A 19,341-nucleotide genomic window follows, 5' to 3' on the forward strand; every position below is an offset into this window, starting at 1 on the left:
AATTATAACGTCTTTATATTCACTGATAATACACCTGGATTGTGTTTTCTGAGGTGAGCAGTGCACACATAGCAGAAAGCATCTGGTGTGAAGTGATTTCTCTGTAACTGTTCAGAGATGGAGCACGAGTAGCCCACTGGGTCTTCCCTTCCTTGTGGTAGGGTGAAATGGCTCTTGGCAGGCACTTGCAGTGCAAAAACATACTTCTAAAAGAACAAGCCTTAACAGGTAGAAGAGAGAATACCAAATTCTGAATCGCTTTCTGAAACCTTGTTTTTCTTTGAGGTTTCTCACTCCTGCTGAAATTGGAAGAAAGAAATACAAGTTTCTGCTGAGGTCACTGTAATCGGGAAGTGTAAGTTAAAAATGGGCCTTCTAAGTATTGTGTATTTACATTATGTAAAATGTGCTTTCATTTGCTCTCGCCACCCCTCTCTTTGTCTAATTTTGAAAGACATCAGGTTTTTTTTTTTTTTTTGTGTTGAGGTTTCAGTTTGTATACTAAGAAAGAAACTAAGGGTGAGGCAAGGAATGCTTTCTGCTTCAAGCTGTTGCCTTCCTATTGGTAGGCAGATAGGACAGAGAACCTTCTGGATATAGAGAACTAACTGGATGAGGATTTGAGATACAATGCTGTTTTCATCTAATTGGATGGGAAAATGTATCTAGTGAAAAGGTGTCATTGAGTATCAGCCTAAGTCACGTCAATAGTTTCAGGGTCTCTCTCCTGTTTCAGCTACAAGACAAAGAGCATCTCTTGACCTGTTGTCAGTTGCAGCTCTTTTTCACTGTGGACGGTTGGTGGGTGAAATGACAAAGCAAGGTGCACCTGTAAGGGGTAACGACCTGGTGAGGAACACTGACTGAATTGCTACTGGCACTTAGTTATTTTTTCAAAGCAGAAGTAGGTGTGATCTGCTTCAACAGGTGGTGTAAGTGCCTTCCATAAACAAAACGGATAAAGAACATACAAGAATTTGTCTTGGCACATCTGAGGGAAGCCTCCAAACATTTACAAACGGATAACGTAGTTCAGAAGGGGTGCTTACAAGCTGGTCGTAATACAGCTCATACCAATTTTGGTCAAACTTGTATTGTCCACCTTGTAGCAGTTTATCCGTTTATGACACCTTAGAAAAGCATGTAGTTTTTTGACAGAATTTCCGAATTTGCAGATAATGTCAAATTTGACTATTGCCTATGTTAGGTTCGCTTTGAAGATGAGGTCCTTAAACCAAACTTCAGGTCTTGCTTCTAGAAAAACATGCAGTTGTATCAGACACGCGGTTAATGACTGATTGACCTGCAGTGCTTTATTCTTCTGTGTATTCTCCATCCTCACAGGGTATTCTCTTATCCCACACAGCAAGCGACAATATTGTAAGCCTTACTAATTACTAGCAGAAGAATCAGTATTGGCGATCAAATGTGAGGTATCTGACTTCCTCAGGAGTTGGTTAGACAGTCTTGGGCTGTCTTTTTGCTGCTAGTAATCCATCTAACCTTAAGTGTTGCATTACAAAACAGGGTTGCAGCACTTGCAACACACAGGACTCTGATGCCTGGCAGTCAACTGGATGCAACCAGTGCTGCTTTGAACAGGGCAGGACTGGAGACAACCTAGCACGTGGCACGTGAGTATTGCCAAGTGCTTTTTGTACTCATTTGCATCAATTCACAGCTCTCGGGTTGTGTCTGATCCTGTGAATACTGAGACAGCGACGCTGTTACATGTAAGAGAGGTGAATGAGGGGAAAAGTAAATCCATTTGGGTTCACTAAAACAAAGCTGTAAAAATCATTACCAGATTTGCGTGCTTGATCCTAGATATAAGGGGGGAAAAAAAGCTGTTCTAAGTGCTTTTGTCTATACAGGAAGTAACCTTTCCGTAGTCTAGAACTGTTAATACAGTCACCTGCCAGCTTACTGCCACTTGTGTCTCTGGGATTATTTTGGAGTGCAGCTGGATGCGGGACAGCATGGCTGAAACTATAATGGCATACAACGTCCAGTGGTGCTCTTGGTTACAGTAGGATACTAGGGCTGCCTGAAATTGCTCCAAATGACTGCTGATAAGTATGTTACAGTGGCTGGCTGAATTAAGGAGAGTAGATGAAACAGTAGGCACTGAAGGGCATGCACTGAAACTTTGGAACGCAGTGTCGTTAGGCAATAGTACCAGCATAATAAATATGTACATGTTTTTCCCCTCCCTTCCCTTCCTTCAGTGGCAATGCTCACTTCCCCTAGGTAATTATTTCCAAGTGCCTTTGTGCTCAGTCACCACCCCGGAGACCGTGAAGGGTAGATCAGTCACGATGTTTGCTGAATCCTTGCCCTTCCTGCTTTAATTGCCCACAGGGAAGGCAGTTAATTCAGGCACCTTGCAAACAGTAAGGACCGTTTTTCGAGCACCATTAAAAAAATACATATATTTTAACCAAACATTCTAACTAGAATTTATAATTGAGTTTCTCCTTTTACTTAAAACTTTCTGTACTACACTGATTTTTATATTATGCTGAAGTATAGATTGCCATGATCAAAAATTCTGTAGTATTTTGCAGCAGTGCTTTAATTAGGAATTGCTCCTAAGTGGGCCGTGGGACTGCCTCTCTTGTACAGAGGCCAGAAATGAAGCAGAGTTCTATCCCTCCAACATGCTGACTCATTTAACTCTGCTCTGCTGCTACGTAAGTCAGTAGCATTTACCTCTGCAAAACATAAAATTCCTTTCTTTTATGGCTCTCAGGCAACAATATTTCTCCTCTTGCAACTGGCCACGCACTAGAACATAATCTCCTGCTTAACAGTTAATTTTAGAAAGGAGAGTAAGTAGTAGCGTGTCAAGATTTTGTATGCATATATATATATATAAATACAGCATCTTGGTGTAGTGCAGTTTTGTCCTAAGGTGTTTGTTTGGTGGGTTTTTGTTTTTTTTTGTTCCCTTGCTGAGGAGTAAGACTTTGCTTTGAACAGCTCACCACTCCTCTCACCGTAGAGATAAATCCTCAGAAATCAAGGAGGGTTATTCTGTTTCAGACTTGATTACGCTTTCTATGGTGGGTTTATACAAGGACTTCTCTGAAAGTAATGCCTCCTGTTTTACTATGTTGGCTCACAATGTCAGAGGCAGATGTTGGTGGTATGGCAGTTAGAGGGTGGATCTTTCCACCAATATTCTATTGCGTGCTGTTGCTGTGTGACAGATGGCAACAGAAGGGCAGTCTGACAAAATGGCATCTCACGTGGAAGTGGGTATGAAGTGAAGATGTGTCTCTGAATTCCTCCATGCAGAAAAAATGGCACCCACTGATATTCATCAGCACTTAATGAATGTTTCTCGAGACCAAACAGTGGATGTGAGCACGGTGAGGCTGTGGGTGGTACGTTTCAGCAGTGGCAACACTGACTGTGCGTCACCTCTGCTGGTGCGAATGTTTACAAGAGAAGCTCTTGTTTGCCCCTGAAAAGAAATGCATAGCTGGTGGTGACTATGTTTTTTTTAAAAAAAAAATAAATAAGAATAATAATAAAAAAATTGTAGCTGAGAATCTGCTCTGTCAAACAGTGTTAGTTTGCTCTTTGTATTTGTTGTAATTTCCACAGAAATAAACGGAAGGCATTACTATTGGAGCAGCCTACCTATGTTTGGCACAGTTAACCTGAAGCCAAACAGCCACAAAGCAAAAACCGTGTTTTCTTCTGATGTTAATAACTGAAATCGCCATTTTCAGGCCACATTATAGATATATGTGAGATATATGTGCCAAGTGCAGGTTTCTATTCCCCAAGTTGTACCATTTTAGTGAACGTGAAAAAAATGAAAGCAGGATTTGTGAGGACTTAAGTTGGCTGAAATTGGATCATGACTCTTAGGTGAACAGCAAAGGTGCGAGTCTGCCTCATTTGTTATTGTCTACATGCAAAAAAAGGTAAGGAAAATTGCAGGTCACTACTGCTCAACTCTTTTTTAGATACGGCAAAGTGGGTATTTAGAGGCACCGTTTAGATTTGACAGCTTTTTATATGTGCCCTGCACCAATTGAACAGTGGTGGAATTTGCTGTATTTATTATATTCTGGAAGTGTCAGAGGCTGTGGTATCTTTGATGTTGCTTTCCTCTTTGTTTCTTACCTCACCCATTATCAAATAGGTCTTTCACGCTGCCCCCACCCGTTAAGTGTTGAACTCTGAGCCTATCTAGCCAAAAGGAAGCAATTTGCCACAGTGAATGTGAGGCAGAAACTGCTTCTCTACTGCAAGAAATCAACTCCTTCAGGAAAACCAGCAGGCCGAAGGGTGCACTGAGACACAGCAGTTGTAGGAGGAACTGATGCTTTGCAGAGGCCGGGTCCCACCACCACAAAGGAATGGTGCCTCCAGCATAATAAGCACATAATGCTTACCATCACGAGATCGTGGCAAGGTGATGTAATCAACCTGCCATGCCTCGCCGTATTGACACTTCTGCCATCGCCCCGCCATCGGCCTGGCCTTGGCATGCCTAGAAGACATGGCTACCTTGCAGTGGGAGCTGGAAGGTACTTTGCTAGCCGTTCCAAGCTTTTCAGGTCTGACTCAGTCCCGGGAACTCTCTCTCTCATCTTGTCTGATTTCTTAATCTCAATATCAATAAAATTGTATTATATTCTGCTATCTTCTATTCTGATATTATAGTAAAATAAAATACTCCATAGATTGTTGCATTCCTAGACCTGCCTCAGAAGGCCAGTAGGCACGACCATTGCTTGGGCCTGGCCACGTGAATATTGACCTGCTTTTTTCCATTGTGGAGCTGGCTTGCTAAAAGTACATCCAAGGCTTCTGTAACTGGCTCAAATACCTTTGGTGGACTTAGCCCATATTGTCCTCGTTCTGTCAGGAGGAGCTCCAGGATGTAACTATGACTCTCCTTAAGGATACAGCTGTCGTCCCTCCCCAAACGTTACCCGGAACAGCAGTACCGTCAGGCTGTTGTATTTCCTGGCTATCTGCTGTTCGGAGCCTTTCCTTTGTGTTTCTTTGTCAGATAATAAAGTAGGGATCCCACTCTTCGGCTTTCCCTGAAATCCCTCTGTCATTCCTGCGTGATTCCCCTCAAGGATGAGGGCTTACAGCCTGCAGAATGAGAGATGGGAGGCAGAGAGCTCTTCGTAGAGCTGCCCTTGAACATCCAGTGCTTAACCTGTTAACACCTGCTAAGCCTTTTCCTCCTTTGCAGCTGTGTTAATAATGTAGTCTGGATTTTTTAAGGAAGGCTTTCTCTTGCTACTTTGTAGCAATTTAATATCCTTCACATGTTGCAGCACCTTGATCAAGGTTCTGAAACATTGTGTTTTGTTTTCAGCAGTCTTCCAGCAAAGGAGGAAGCCTGACTGCCGTAGAGATCCTACTTTCCAAGACCAAAAAAGTTTGTCATCCTCTGCTCTTGTCACGGTGCTCTCAGCTTTTATCTGCTTTTTTAAATGCTGCTGTGCATAACTTAGGTTTGTTGCTTATAGAGATGTAATTGTCAGAGTGGTTAAGGGGTTCTTCTCTTATATGCGTTTTTTGATCTTTATTAACTGCAGTTTCTCATATATCCAATCTCCGTTGCCAGTTGGCACTGTCATTAGTTCCCTGTGCTTTTTACCTGGAGATGCTGTGAACCCACTGCAGCGGTAATTTAGGGGCTCTCCTACCTACCTACTTGAAGTTTTGCAGTTGATGTTGAAGATGTGCCCCATGTGCAAGGCTTGGGTGTTGCTATGTTCTCAACTGCATGAGCAGGTGTTGACAAGGAACCCGAAAACTAATGCTACAGAAACTGCTAAAAGAGGCAGCAGTTGAACTCTGAAACACAGTGGGACCGATAGTTTTGTTGCCAGACAGAAGAATTGACAAGAGAAGACCTGAATGAGTTTTGAAATTTTTTTCTACACAAAAAAAAAAAAATTTCTACACAAAAACACCTACTTTTCTTGGCTATGATTTTCAATGCTGTAATCTCTCTGTACACCAGAGTGGTAAATTCATCTCAATTATGATTTTGTTTAGTATTGTTATGTACTATTAAAATATTTGTGGTGTACTGTGGAGATACTTTAGGCTGATTTCATAGGAAAAAACAGGATGATGAAGTTGTAGCCTAAGCCATCACCATTACAGTACTGGAGCTATTCTAAAGTTGATTTCAGAAAAAAATACCCACTATACATATATAATATATATAATACAGTTTATATAATACAGTTTTGACCCTGGACTTCTCAGGTTTTGCCCTTCAGTTAAGATGTCCGCAGTAGGTAATTTTTCCAGAACAACATTAGAGATAGGGATGAAAGAGGGACTGCAATGAAGGGCAAGAAACAAAGATTAGGGAAAGAAAATAGGAAGAAAACCCAAAACAATGACAAAAGAAGGAAGGAAGAAGAAAAGAAGGTGAGAAAGAAGAAAAAAGGAAGGAAGAAAGAAAAGCAGAGAAAATCATTGTCTGTTTCCTTTGTACCTACTACGAATTACTTTGATCTGTTTTTGGAGTCGTGGTCCCTCAGCTGAGGAAGATGAAGCGATGTTTCGATAAGCTTTGAAGAGGTTTGTGTTGTTCAGTTTGTTTATGCCAGACATTCAAATTCATTATCTTTTCTTATTTTATCAATCTACTTAGACCTTGTGAAAAAGGTAAAGACAAGCAGCCATTATGCTAATACAGCTTGATTAGTGTGTGAAACCGAAGCTTAAAATCAAGTGCATCCTATCATTTTGACAGTTGGCCCAGCTACTGATATGAAATCATTTCTGTGTGGCCTGATGGTTGAAAATAGTCAATTGCTTACATTTCAGCTCAGTATTATGTTTTCTTTGCTATTTATGTGACAGCTGTTAAACAATGCTATGCAATTTTATGAAGACCAAATCATCCGCACAAGCAGCCCTACTGTGCTGAATTTCTGCTCAGTGATACAGGGGTAAATGCAGATTAGCTCCTTCAATGGCAGTGGAATAATTCCAGACTTACAGTATTGTAACCAGGACATAAACATTATTATGACTAGTTCTGAGGAAAATCAATCAGGCAAGCAAGCAGGCATTTGCTTAAACTCTCCGTGAGAGTCTGGAAGGAACTGTTTTGCCATCATAAGCGATGGCATAGGAGGCAAGAAAAAATGACTGTGTAAGTTCTGAACCAGCAGTTGCTAATGAAGGAAAATTGCCAGATAGTCCAGCAGGTGATTTGATAAAGAAAGATGAATCTCGGCACTATGTGTGGGGAGGTTGTGGAGTCTCCTTCTCTGAAGATGTTCAAGACCTGCCTGGATGCCTACCTGTGCGACCTGCTGTAGGGAACCTGCTTTGGCAGGGGGGTTGGACTCGATGATCTCTGGAGGTCCCTTCCAACCCCTGCAATTCTGTGATTCTGTGATGTATAGGTCTGTTGTCGGAATGCCTAAGGAATAATTGTATGGGGAAACTGAGTGATTGCTGTGAGTAAGTTGACAAATTATTTAGGACAAACAGTAGAAGTAACAGTTAAGAATCACTGGCTTTAATGCATTGCTTTTTGCATTGTAAGTTAGCTTACAAGCCAGCCTACCATTTAGATAGCAACACACTCGTCTGAGTAACGACTGCCTGGGAAGAAAGCCAGGAGCTAAGAAAATTAGTAAAGGGAGAAAGCATGTTCCATAAATGCTGTGCTTCAAAGTAGGTATGCTGTAGCCTGATATTTTTACAATTTCCTTGGGACTGATATTCGTATCCTTAAAGCAATACACTTTTATGTGAACAATGATTACTTCGTAATGAGCAGTGAAAGTTTTGGCACCTCTCGTTCGTTGCACTTTATTTCATCCCTTGCTTCCCTCTCCTTTCCCAGCCCCAAATACGCAGCTTATACCATCCCTTTTCCAGCAAAGTTGAGGACTACAGGCTTCAAGTTAAGATACGCGTTCTTTTTGAGTTTTTGCTGCTGACTGCATCTTCTGAAAAGAAGCATACTTTGGTTGGTCTGCAGTGCTGTTTATTACCAAGCTATTCTCTAATTGTAGAGAATACTTTATGATTAGCCAAGCGCTAACCAAAACTGTAGACCTCTAAACGCTGTTGTTTGAAATTTCTACAAGGTTTTAGTACTGCACCTTATTAGCCTGCCAAGATGAATGGTTATATGCATTTTTTTTTTTTTTTTTTTAGTAACAGCACGTCATTACAAGAGTAGAGCCTGGACAGAAAAAAACCAACCCTCTTGTACTGCATAAAAATGACTCAGAAGGGTGTAGCGTCCTCTGAAGATGCAGCGCTGTATTTCACAGAGCTTGCAGGGATGGCTAGAGGAGAATTCCCCTTCTGAGAGCAAATATATTTTTAGGAACAGAGCTGTGAAAAAAGTGTAGGGCTGCCAAAGAAGAACGCTTGCGTTGTTTAGTATCCTGTAATAAAGTAAGGGAAATAAACTGGAATAATATGGCTGATCTAACTTCAACTTAGTGCTTAGAGATGTCTGTAGATGTTTCCTACAATGTAAATTAAATAATGCTATAATAATTGAGGACTGTAAAAGTGGATAAAGGAGAGCAGGTCACATATCAGCGTTCTGTGAAGTGTGCATCAGCTCCAAGTTGTTATTTAAAGAGCAAAATTAGAAATACTACCTCAGTTGAATTAATTGAAAGTGTCAATAAATCTGCGTAGCATAAAATTTGTTTTTACTTCCTTAAATTATAGGTTTTATGCTTTAGATATGAACACATCACAGAAGTTTGGCCAGTGAAGTTGTCCTATGCTATTAGGTAGTGGAGATGTTTCACAGCTAAAGGTAAGTGCGTGTAAAAGGCATGAAACTTCAATGTATAAAAGGGAAGGGATAACTCTTTGCAAACTTATCAGAACGGGAAAATTACTCCACTCCTGGCACATTGAGCTAGCGTGACCAGTGATGAGTAAAGCTTTTTGAAATTGGAAATAATAAAACCCATTCCCATTCCTGCATGGGTCACAAGAAATTGAACACATTAGATGCTTAAACACAGCAGAAAGTTGTCTTTTCTTAAATGATAAATTGCTTGGCAGCGAATGAACCTCACGCAAAGTGATTTTATGCTCCTATTTTGTGTAAAATATGTGATCGGTTTTATGACCATTTGATTTTATTTCATTGCTTTTGCATGGGTGCTTGAAATAACTTTTATGCATTGTTTTTACCAGTAGAACAGTAAGAAATAAAAATACAGTTGGTGGTGTCCCTTAAACTCCGTCCTGGCTGAAACCGGGACATGTGATTGCTGAAATAAATGATTTAAGTTTGCAGATGTATGTATGTTATTTATGTTGTCACCCCAAATCATAATTAATTTACTGCCTAAAAAGGTTGTTGAACCAATGATCCATTTAAATGGCTATATTGCTTTTCTTAAGAGCCCTAAAGACAAAAAGGAGTGATCAAGGATGTTTATAGAAATTCTGTTACTCTAATAAAATTACTAATAAAAATAAAAATTATCCTATGATTTAATTATTGTTATTGAGTAATTGTAACAATTGCATCATTATATAATTACCAAGAAAAAAAGCTTAACGTGTCATATTGATCTAGAAAAGCAGGCAGTGCTGTTCATTACTGATTGACCATCGGTCTTTCCGTCCACAGGATGTGTGACTGCTTTCAGGTATAAAACAGAAATAATTCTGCTGGAATCTCATGCCAGTGAGTTTTTCCTGGTGTTCCTGTGCTACTTTTCCTCTCCTATGTATGGGTCCTGTAGTGTAGAGGAGCTGCACAACCTTTATGCCTACTGAAGGCTGCTGGTGGTGATAGTCATCTCTACAGAAAGTCATCTGTTGTACAGTTTCTGCTATTTGCCAGAGCAGCCCAATGGGGACAAGGCTGTAATTATAGACACTTCAATAAGAAAGAGAAGCATGAAGATCCTTCTATTGTTATATGGCAGGGACCCTAGATTTAGGTGGGTGGATGTTTTGACAGTCATGATAGATTACAATTAAAATTCTTTTACGTGTGTGCTATTTCAGGAGTGAGAGATGAGGGAAGAGCTTTTCCCACGTCTGAAACACTGTTACACAGGGAGGCTGGTGGCTTCTCTGCTGCTCATGGAAGGATCCATGTCCTGGTGATGGCCAAATACCTCCAAGGAATCTCTGGGATTTGTGAGTGCTGTTAGAAAAAATGCCCTGCGCTTTCTACGAGCTGAAAGGTTTCTTCTGATTGGTTGTCATGCACACAAGTCTGATGCAAAAGAACCCAAAAACACAGATCTAGGGTATGCATGCTGACTGGGTAAGTCCACTGGGGCCGTGTTAGTATACTGTATGTAGCCATAGAGAATGAGTTTCTATATGCCGTCTGTCGTCTTTCCTAGCATTTTCTTTGGCCTGTGGACTCTGATCTACCCTTAATTGAAGTGCCTGTAGGCTTCTTTCTGTAGGAAAGAAGAGTTACTGTGAGTGGGGTATTCCATTACATTCTATAAGCCTTTTTTTTTTTCTTTCTTATATCCTGTGCTCGAAGCCTTCTACCATGCATGTACCATGGAATTCAAAACTTCATGTTAACCAACATTCTAGCTTATGCAGGAGTGAGAGTAGGGGGAGCCTGTTGTAAACCAGTGACAGAGATTTTGGTTTTCATTTTTCGCTTTTTTTTTTTTGCGAACGTATTGTGCTTGTTTGATACGTCAGCAGTCACATGTGACACGGCAGTCTTTGGATGAATCCTTCTTTTCTACAAAAGTAAGTTTTTTTTACCTGAAGACATTTCAGGTTTTTTTTTGTTTTGTTTTGTTTTTTGCCCTGCATAGAAGGCGTTTAAGAATTGACAACTGCAAGTGAAGTAACAAGTAAATATCAAACTGTATGCCCTCTGCCTCCATATGCTTTTTTTTTTTTTTTTTTTTTACATAAGAGTGAAAACCAAATTACTGTTGTGTGGTCTTTTCATTTCATTTTGTTCAATATGCCATTCGTTTTCCAGTTTCTTTAATATTTGCAGTACCTTGCAGAGCACAGAAAATTATCCGTTTCTTGCTCAGGTTAATCATTTCTGTGGTAGAGGTGAAACTATATCAAGGCTGGTGTCTGAATCACACACATGCATGCTCTGCTTTTCTTGTGTGTTCCAATTTGTTTGCACTTAATCTTGGGGTATTGGCGAACATGGTTGGAATGGGCAAGAAAAAGGACTTTCAGTTCGGACTTGCTGGAAAACAGTGTTCTGCAGTGCTGTGCGGACTGAAGGAGCGTGTACTCTTTATCAGTGACTGAGCACCAACAAGAGGAAAGCCATTCAACATGGGTAAGTGTAGAAACACCCCGTTAAAACTTGCAGCTTTTTCACGTCTCAAAAACTCAAAAACTAAAGCCTTCAAGTGTGCTTGTTTCTTTTCTTACACACTGAGCCCAGTAAAATAAAAACATCTGATTGTTTGGCAAGTATGGCAGCTGTGCAGGTATCTGGCACTAACGCACATGTCAGAACGTGTTAAACAGTTTGCCTGCTTAATACGTAAGGAAAATCCCCTAAGGAAAGCATCTCAGCTTTTGCTGGTGATTTGAATTTCCATTGAGCTCAGTTCTGTAGTCTGTATGTTCCTTGCTGAAGAAAAATTCGTGTTTAATTTGATGGACGTTTGACCTGTTTGATCAATCTGGATAATGAAGGTAACATTTAGTCCAGTGTTTTTAATGGTTAAAAGTCTTCTGAAGTCTATAATCAGTTTTGGAAACCGATTTCTCACAGATCTTGGAAAAGATCAACAAGTATGATATTTTGTTTCAACTTTCAGTTGTTAATTTTATTGGGGTTTTATTACTTCATGAAAAGGTGTGCTCTTGTGTCTGAAGTAAAATGATGCCAAGAAGCAGTGATGTTCTTCATAGTCTCTGTAAAACTTGCGTTAGCAAACTTTCCAATTAACTTGTGATCCACAGTTTGATGATGCAGTGATCACTCAAAGATGTTGCAGGTGCCTCAGAGGAATCTAAAGTGCTAGATGCATTTACCAAAAAGTCTGTTTTCCACCATGCCATATACTGTTTTAAGTTCATTTTCCATCTGCATTAATGGCTGGTTTAACTAAAATGCATTTGCAAGCTGAGTGGTCTCTAGAAAACTTGACAATAAGTGAAGACAACCCCTGTGATGTGGGGTGCAAATGCACTCATCGTTGCTGCTTCTGTTTAGAAGCAGCTCAGGCAGAAATCAATATGTAAGTGAGGCAGAAGGGAGGTGTCAGACAAGATGAATTGTCTTGTTCATCTCCCTGTACCTAAACCCAAAATCGCTAATGCACTTGGCTGCCAATCCCGCATCTGTTTTTAAAAGATTTTGGTAGATCATTAAGCAGTGTTAAGGTATGAGCTCCCACTTCAAGGCAGTTTTTGGGGAAAAAAAAAAAGCCAGGCTGCTGGGCTCCATTTAGCTGTTTTTGTTCCCCAGAAGCGACAGCAAACATGGGTAAAAAACGTCTTAAATTCTAGGTTACTTTTAAAGGAATTATGTATTGAATGACATGCAATAGAAGAAAATGATGTGTTCACGTTTTGACACAGCTGGTGTGGGTTGGGGGCTGAGGCAGCCTGCACTAACCCTCTTTGATCTGGTCCTGCACTTGCTGGCCAGCAGGACCAGGTGTGGTGTGGTTGGAGACAGGTTCCAGCACGGCTGCAATATGTCCCACTTCATTTCTAATCCACCACAAAACAAACAAACAAAAGCAAACAAAAACAGAGAAGCATCTGCATTCAAAAACAAGCAGTCCAACGTGTCAATTTTATCTTAAAAACCACTTAGTGCCTTGAGTGAAACAAATGAAACAATACCAGAACCAGTTGTCTCTGGTGTCAGGCATCGGAGGAGCAGTGAGATACAATTTAAACGAAGAAACAAGCCGACCTCTTTTGCTACAGACCTTGCCAGTACAACAGTATATTAGATGTGAGCTGCTGTGTTTTCCTTAGCTTTGTTGTTGTTCCAGTTAGTTCATTTAATAGCTATCATTTGACCTGTTCAGTATCAACTGCTTTTTTTTTTTTTTTTTATTTTTTTTTTGTGATGTGCATACAGGCACAATCTGCAATTATTGTATTAAAACCTGCTGTCTCTCTGAACCTCTCCTTACGCCATCTCACCTGCCCAGCAGAACTCTGTCAGTGTTTAAAATCTAACTCTATATATGTATCAGGTCAGAAAAATAACAGACATCCTCATTGGAAATGACTTTTCATAATAATTTTTAGTGGAATAATAATTTTAGTGGAAGGTTATATCACCTTCCTTTATTATTCTCAGGCCTATGAGATTTGCATGTTACATACTGGATAATATTTATAAATAATTTTACTTTGATCCCTTTTCAGAACTAACTTCTATTATTCCAGAGGACTGGCACATGTTTTTTATATTCCTAGCTTTATGCAGTGTTTTTGGAGTTAAAAATTTAGAAATTGCAGGACAGTGTGAGACTCGTCATTCCTGATGCAGTTCAAAGGAAGTAATCAGAATTACATGGGAGATGAACTTAGAACTTGTTTTGATATCACTTCTTTCTGCAGCAAAAGGTAACCTATTTGATTTCTTTTTTAAATCATTGAAGTCATTAAAGAGCATCTGCCAAATTGTATTTTACTTACTTAGTTATTCTAATAATTTCACAAATATGAAAACCACTGACATTACAGATTAACATGCATAGCGTGCAAGGAGGTCGTATTCATTGTGCATCTTTATTGGATGAACTGTGGACCTTAAAGATAGAACCTGTAAAAATAATTTAGTTGAAGGATTTTATGATGCTAAAAACACAAGCCTCAAAGACTTGAAGCTAAAATAGCAACATGATCATGCATTCCTTATTCTCATCTGAAAGTCCAGCAATTTTAAATGACTTTTTGTCTTCTTGAAATGCAATATCTTTTTTGTCAAAGGAACCAACAGGAGAAACTAAGAAAGTGTCTTGGAATACACTGAGTAGCTTAAAGTCCTTCAGACTTTCTCAACAAAATTATTTCCTTACTTAACTGTAGAGTTTACAAGCAGCTAAGAAGTAAATCTTTCCTAGTTCAATGTCAAAGCTCATAAATTTAAACTCGGGTACTGCAGAAAATGGAAAAACTACTGTTAGAAAGTGAAAAATAGCAGTTTGCCTCTTCCGTTCTGAATATGATGACATACCAGAAATGAAATAAAAGTTTAGAGCTGAGCGAATATGGACATGGCACTGAGACCCTTGTTGCAGTTCTCGTCAGTATCTATTGTATTAATTGAAGATAATTTGTCATTTAGCTTTAAAGCAGCACATCTTGACCTCCTTCTCTGACCAGGCGACCAATCTAGCAGATGTGGAGAGGCTGTGGACATAGTCTGCCTATACTTGAGTGAAGCCTTTGACGCTGTCATCCATAGCAGTCTTCTGGAGAGGCTGGCAGCTCTTGCTCAGATGGGCGTACTCTTTGCTGAGCAAAAAACTGACCGGATGGCTGAGTGATGGTGAGTGTGAGTAGTGGTGAATGGAGTTCAGTGAATCTAGCTAGCGACTGGTCACCAGTGGTGTTCCCCAGGGGTCGGTACTGGGGGCGGTCCTATTTAATGTCCTTGTTGATGATCTGGATGAGAAAATTTTCAAGATGCAGTTGGACAAGGAGCTAGATAATGTCATCAAGGCTCTCTTTTCCCATGAGAGACTGAACTTGGTGATCTTTCAGGATCCCTTCCAGCCTGGGCTGTTCTGTGGAACTATGGTTCTCATCTGTGATACAAACCGCATCTCTCTCTAACTGCTACAAATTATGCATATAGGAAAAAATACAGTTGTTCAGTTGCCTAAATTACAGAGTTTCTTAGCTAAAGTGCCTAAGTTCCATTTTCCAAATCCTGAAGACAGAAAAGGATCTGGGGCATAAATGAGTTACAGCCTAAAACAGTGGAGTCAGGATGTGGCTGGGACATTGACAACTGTGGGTGGCAGATCCAAGGCCTCAGATTAGACGTAGTTTAGCAGCATATCCTTCCTGTAAGAATGAAACAATCGCAGAAAGAATAACATACACCAGGGTAGCATATGAAACCCGTTGCAGTTTTTTTGTATTATGTAAAATGAAACTTGCCTGCCTACTGTAAGCTGAACTTTGGCTACTGTTGGCCTATTGAACATTCTCTTTGGTTTGACTTTGAAAGAGACCTTCAGCTTGCTCTGTTATATTTTAAAGCACTACAGATTTTTAAGCTAGTTATTTTACAGCCTGAGATAATGGTGATTCATTCAGTTTGCTTTTGTAGAGCTTTACGTGTTGAAATTATCACCAAGGTAATTAAATGTTTGTTATCAGGCAATAACAAAACATAATAATCTCTAGCAATTACAAAGGCCTTAGAACCTGAGGTTGAGATCACCTAGGAAAAGTTGAACGTTTTAAGTAATAGATTTTCTTGAAAAATAGTCTTGCCTTTGTGCCCTATTTTAATAATTACATTTTGGCTAAAAATTCTTTTTTGGTAGTTGAGTCTCCTGGCAGTCAACTCAGTATCTTATTTAATATTCCAGCTTCACTGCATTTGGACTGTTTTACAGTATATAGTTTTCTATGCTTCAGAGACATTTCTGTGCTGTTGTGATGGATCTGCTTTGAAAGATCAGTGATTCTTTTGTGATTCTGCAGAAAGCACAATGTCCCATATTTTTGCTTTGCTAAATAACTCTTTTGTTTTAAATGCTGTTTAAAACTATTCAAATTTGTTTTAAATTTAGCAAAAAATATATACAAATAATTTCAGAGTATTGTATTAAATTTATGTATAAATATTTAACAACATGCACTATGATATACCTACTAGAAGATCTATGCTACTCATAGCATATACTTTGTGTATGATGTGTGTATATGCTGTACAGTTACAGAACTATCTAACTATTTAGCATAAGTATCTACGATCACATCGAAATAAATTCTTTTTTAGAGTTAGTTTATCTCTGTTTTATTATGCACATTAATGAGAAGATTAATGTGTTGTTTCTTTTCTGTTGAAGGGAACAGGCAGACAAGCATGTTTTGTTAAGTTGCTGCTACATTTTTTTTAGTGAAAAATCATTAAATTTGGTAAAATTGAATGAATTGAGTGCATTGAGTAGAAAGAATTGAATGAATTTCAGCAATATTTTTCCATCAGAGCAACGAGCTGGATTTCAGCAGGAGACTGGACACGTATGGGCTAATACAAAGATTTTGCTGGTCCCACCTTTAAGACAAGCAAGTACTGACAGAATATGGCTTTTGGACTTTGATGAAAAGAGACAATTAGGGCTTAGCCTATGTGCTTAGATTGATTCATTTGAACACTGACTTACTTAGATTTGCAGAGAACTAAAAAGCCCATCTTTTGAACTGAGAATCCAGTGATGTTAAGGAAGGCCATTTGTTTGGTGTGTTTTAAAGTGTATTTGACAAGAAGGAAATCATAGAATCATGGAATCATCTAGGTCAGAACAGACTTCCAAGATCATCAAGTATAACCACCAACCTGACCTCCTGAGACTAATGAGGTCTCCCTTCATCTTCCTCCAGAAAAAAACAACTCCTGTTCTCTCCTCGTATGCACTGCATTCTAATTTCTTCACCAGCTATACTGTTCTTCGCTGAACGCGTTTCAGCAATTCAGTGTCCTTCTTGTAGTGAGGGACCCAGAATCGAACACACTACTCAAGGTGTGGTGTCACCAGAGCTGCATACGAGGGGACAACCCATTCCCTAGTCTTTCAGATCACACAGTTTCTGATTAAGGCCAGGAGCCATGGGCCCTCTCGGCCACCTGGGCATGCTTCAGGCTGATGTTCAGCTAGCTGCTGACCAGCAGCCCCTGGTCCTTTTCTGCTGAGCAGCTTTCCATCCACTTTTCCCCAAGCCTGTAACGCCACGTAGGGTCATTGTGACCCAAGTGCAGGGTTTGGTCCATCGCTCTGGGCCTTGGACTACGTCTCTGTCTTGGCAGCAGAGATACCTGGGGTGTCTCTCAGGAATGTCGGTGAGCTTTACTTTCTTTCAGATGCTGTCTGTGTAGCTGTCCATGCCCACTGGCACAAACTTCCTCACAGGAGGGAGCTGAAGCAGTTTATGTTACAGTTCCTCGCGGTAGAGGGACAGCTGAAGTTACTGAGCTTGTTCTGGCTCACGTCTGTTTGTAGTTTGACTCAGAAACTGGCTCCGTCTCTGTCCCATTTTGAAGCAAAAAAAGATTTTTTTTTTTTTTATTTTGAGACTTGTATTTCATCCAAGTTCCTTATCAGAGATCTCCAACTGTTTCTGCCACCTCTGAGTACAGAATGAATCTAATCATAGTTCTTCAGTGTCACTGTCTCAACATATAATCCTCTACTGGGAAAAAGAGGAGCCTGTGGAATTATGCCAGATTACCTTAACAAGGAATCTTCATTATTCTCCTTCAGCTAAAAGGAAAGGGGTGGAAACCCCACAGAGCAGAAGGGAGAGTCAAGTAATTAATTTGCAGGTCTTGACATATGGCTGGGAGAAGGGCTTCTGGGGAGGTTGGGAAGGCAATGTTTTCAGCAGCCTTGGTCAGCCTTCGTCTGGATGTCTGCAACAACTGAAGGGTTTCTTCAGACTCATCTGGACAATGGTTTTCTTTCTTCCTTGAAACTTGTGTTTTCTTCATGTGAGGAGTCTTTCCTATCATGGGAGCCCTAGCTTCAGGAGAAGGCTTCTGGTTCTACCCTGCAGCCAGCCTCTGTCTCAGCGGTCAGGCTGGCCCTCTCCTTGCATGCCTTCTCCAAGGATCTCAAACACCAAAATGCTGGAGGATCCAGGAGAAAACCCCATTACAACCCCTTTCAAGCATGAACTGTAAGTACTCTTACTCCTGAAAGTCGGTATGACTCCCATGATTTATTCATCCCGAGATGTATTCATCCATTCATTATTTATTTTCGTTTGTTTTACTGCTATCATTACAATTTCATAAACAGCAGCGCAGAGAGAAAGATGGGACATTACAGAGAGAGCTGGCTGCTGGAGGAATGTCATGGGCTTCGTTCTTCTTGGTCACTGGTAGTCTCCAAAATTGTTATAATGGTTTATTACAGGGAAAGCAAAAGGTCATTTCTGTTTTCCTTTTTTTAGGTTAATGAAAGCCTTTTGTTTCAAGTAAAGTCTTCTTCACAGTCCTTTATAGTCTTTTAGTATGATGAGGACACTAGACCGTTCTGAAGCGATGAGGGATTCTGCTGTGTGCAGAAGATGAGATGAAGGGGAAACTGGCATTGCAGGTCCAGCATCTTCCCTCCTCATTTCAATCTGTGAATGCAGATTTCTGCAGGTAGAAGGACTGAACTGATATAAGGCCTACTCAGATGATGAGTCGATTTAGATTTAGTATTTCAGGCTGTAATCTGGTGTGCTTATTATTACAAGGGAAATGGAGGATTGTGTTGAAAGGAAAAAAGGGAAAATGCAATGCAGAACGTCAGCTCTCCCGTGCCTTTCCTTCTCAGGCTCAAATGCGCAGTGTCCAGGCAGATAGTTTGGAGCTATCAATTTACTGTGACTCAGCTGTGGTAGCTCACTGTCTCAATATGCTCCTCACGAATCAGCTGTGAGGTAACACGAATTGGCTTAAGCCACCTTCATGATTGCTGTGTGGAGAGAGAAGTTCAAATATCAGGTACATTAAGGCACAGCACTGACAGCCAGTGGGTTCCCATTATGGAACTCGAGCCTTTCTGTAGCACAATACTTTCTGAAATGTGTTATTGACTTGATAAAAGCCATAGCAGTGTTGTTCTTAGTACTGCCCTCTAGACCTACTTCTTTCCAACAATATACAGCCCTATTGTAAATCAATGTCCAAAACCACTGCAGCAGTAGTACTTTCATCTGGAGGGACCATTTTGTAGAAAAGAGGCGTTTCTTTTTTTTATTATTATTATTATTTTAAAGAAAGTATTTTTAATTTTGTAAGGAATCCTTCTCAGCCCTTTCAATCAGCCGGATTATTCACTTCATAGTGCAGAAACATGGATTTGTTATTCATTAAAATTAAAAAAAAAAAAAAAAAAAAAAAAAAAAAAAAAAAAAAAAAAAAAAAAAAAAAAAAAAAAAAAAAAAAAAAAATTCTTCTTCACTCTTACATAGAAGGAAAAATAAATAATTAAATTGCCATCAAATTAGATGATGGCATATAAGTCTTTTTTGTAAATCAGGAGAAGAGGTTAAGTAGTTGTTAAAAAAAAGGCTTTAGCCCTGGGAAACATGCAGAGTGGACTGCTTCAGATTTTATATGCCCTGGATTTTCAGAAGGACAGCATATCTGAAGCTTTGTTTAAAAGAACTGTGGTT

General features: G+C 39.8%; 1 long non-coding RNA gene across 2 annotated transcripts; it reads left to right on the plus strand.

The window, feature by feature from the left end:
* The first annotated feature begins 361 nt into the window (after positions 1-361).
* Positions 362-13,002, plus strand: LOC122166229. Of its 2 annotated transcripts, XR_006170734.1 has the most exons (4): positions 362-1,634; positions 8,710-8,800; positions 9,632-9,688; positions 10,015-13,002. It is a non-coding gene; the product is annotated as an uncharacterized LOC122166229 (long non-coding RNA). The 2 variants fall into 2 exon arrangements; XR_006170736.1 differs by lacking the exon at positions 9,632-9,688.
* Positions 13,003-19,341: the final 6,339 nt, after the last annotated feature.

This window comes from Centrocercus urophasianus, unplaced genomic scaffold, assembly GCF_019232065.1.
Source record: "Centrocercus urophasianus isolate 14NV4802_14NV808 unplaced genomic scaffold, USGS_Curo_1.0 seq_32, whole genome shotgun sequence".
In the NCBI taxonomy this organism is placed as follows: domain Eukaryota; kingdom Metazoa; phylum Chordata; class Aves; order Galliformes; family Phasianidae; genus Centrocercus; species Centrocercus urophasianus.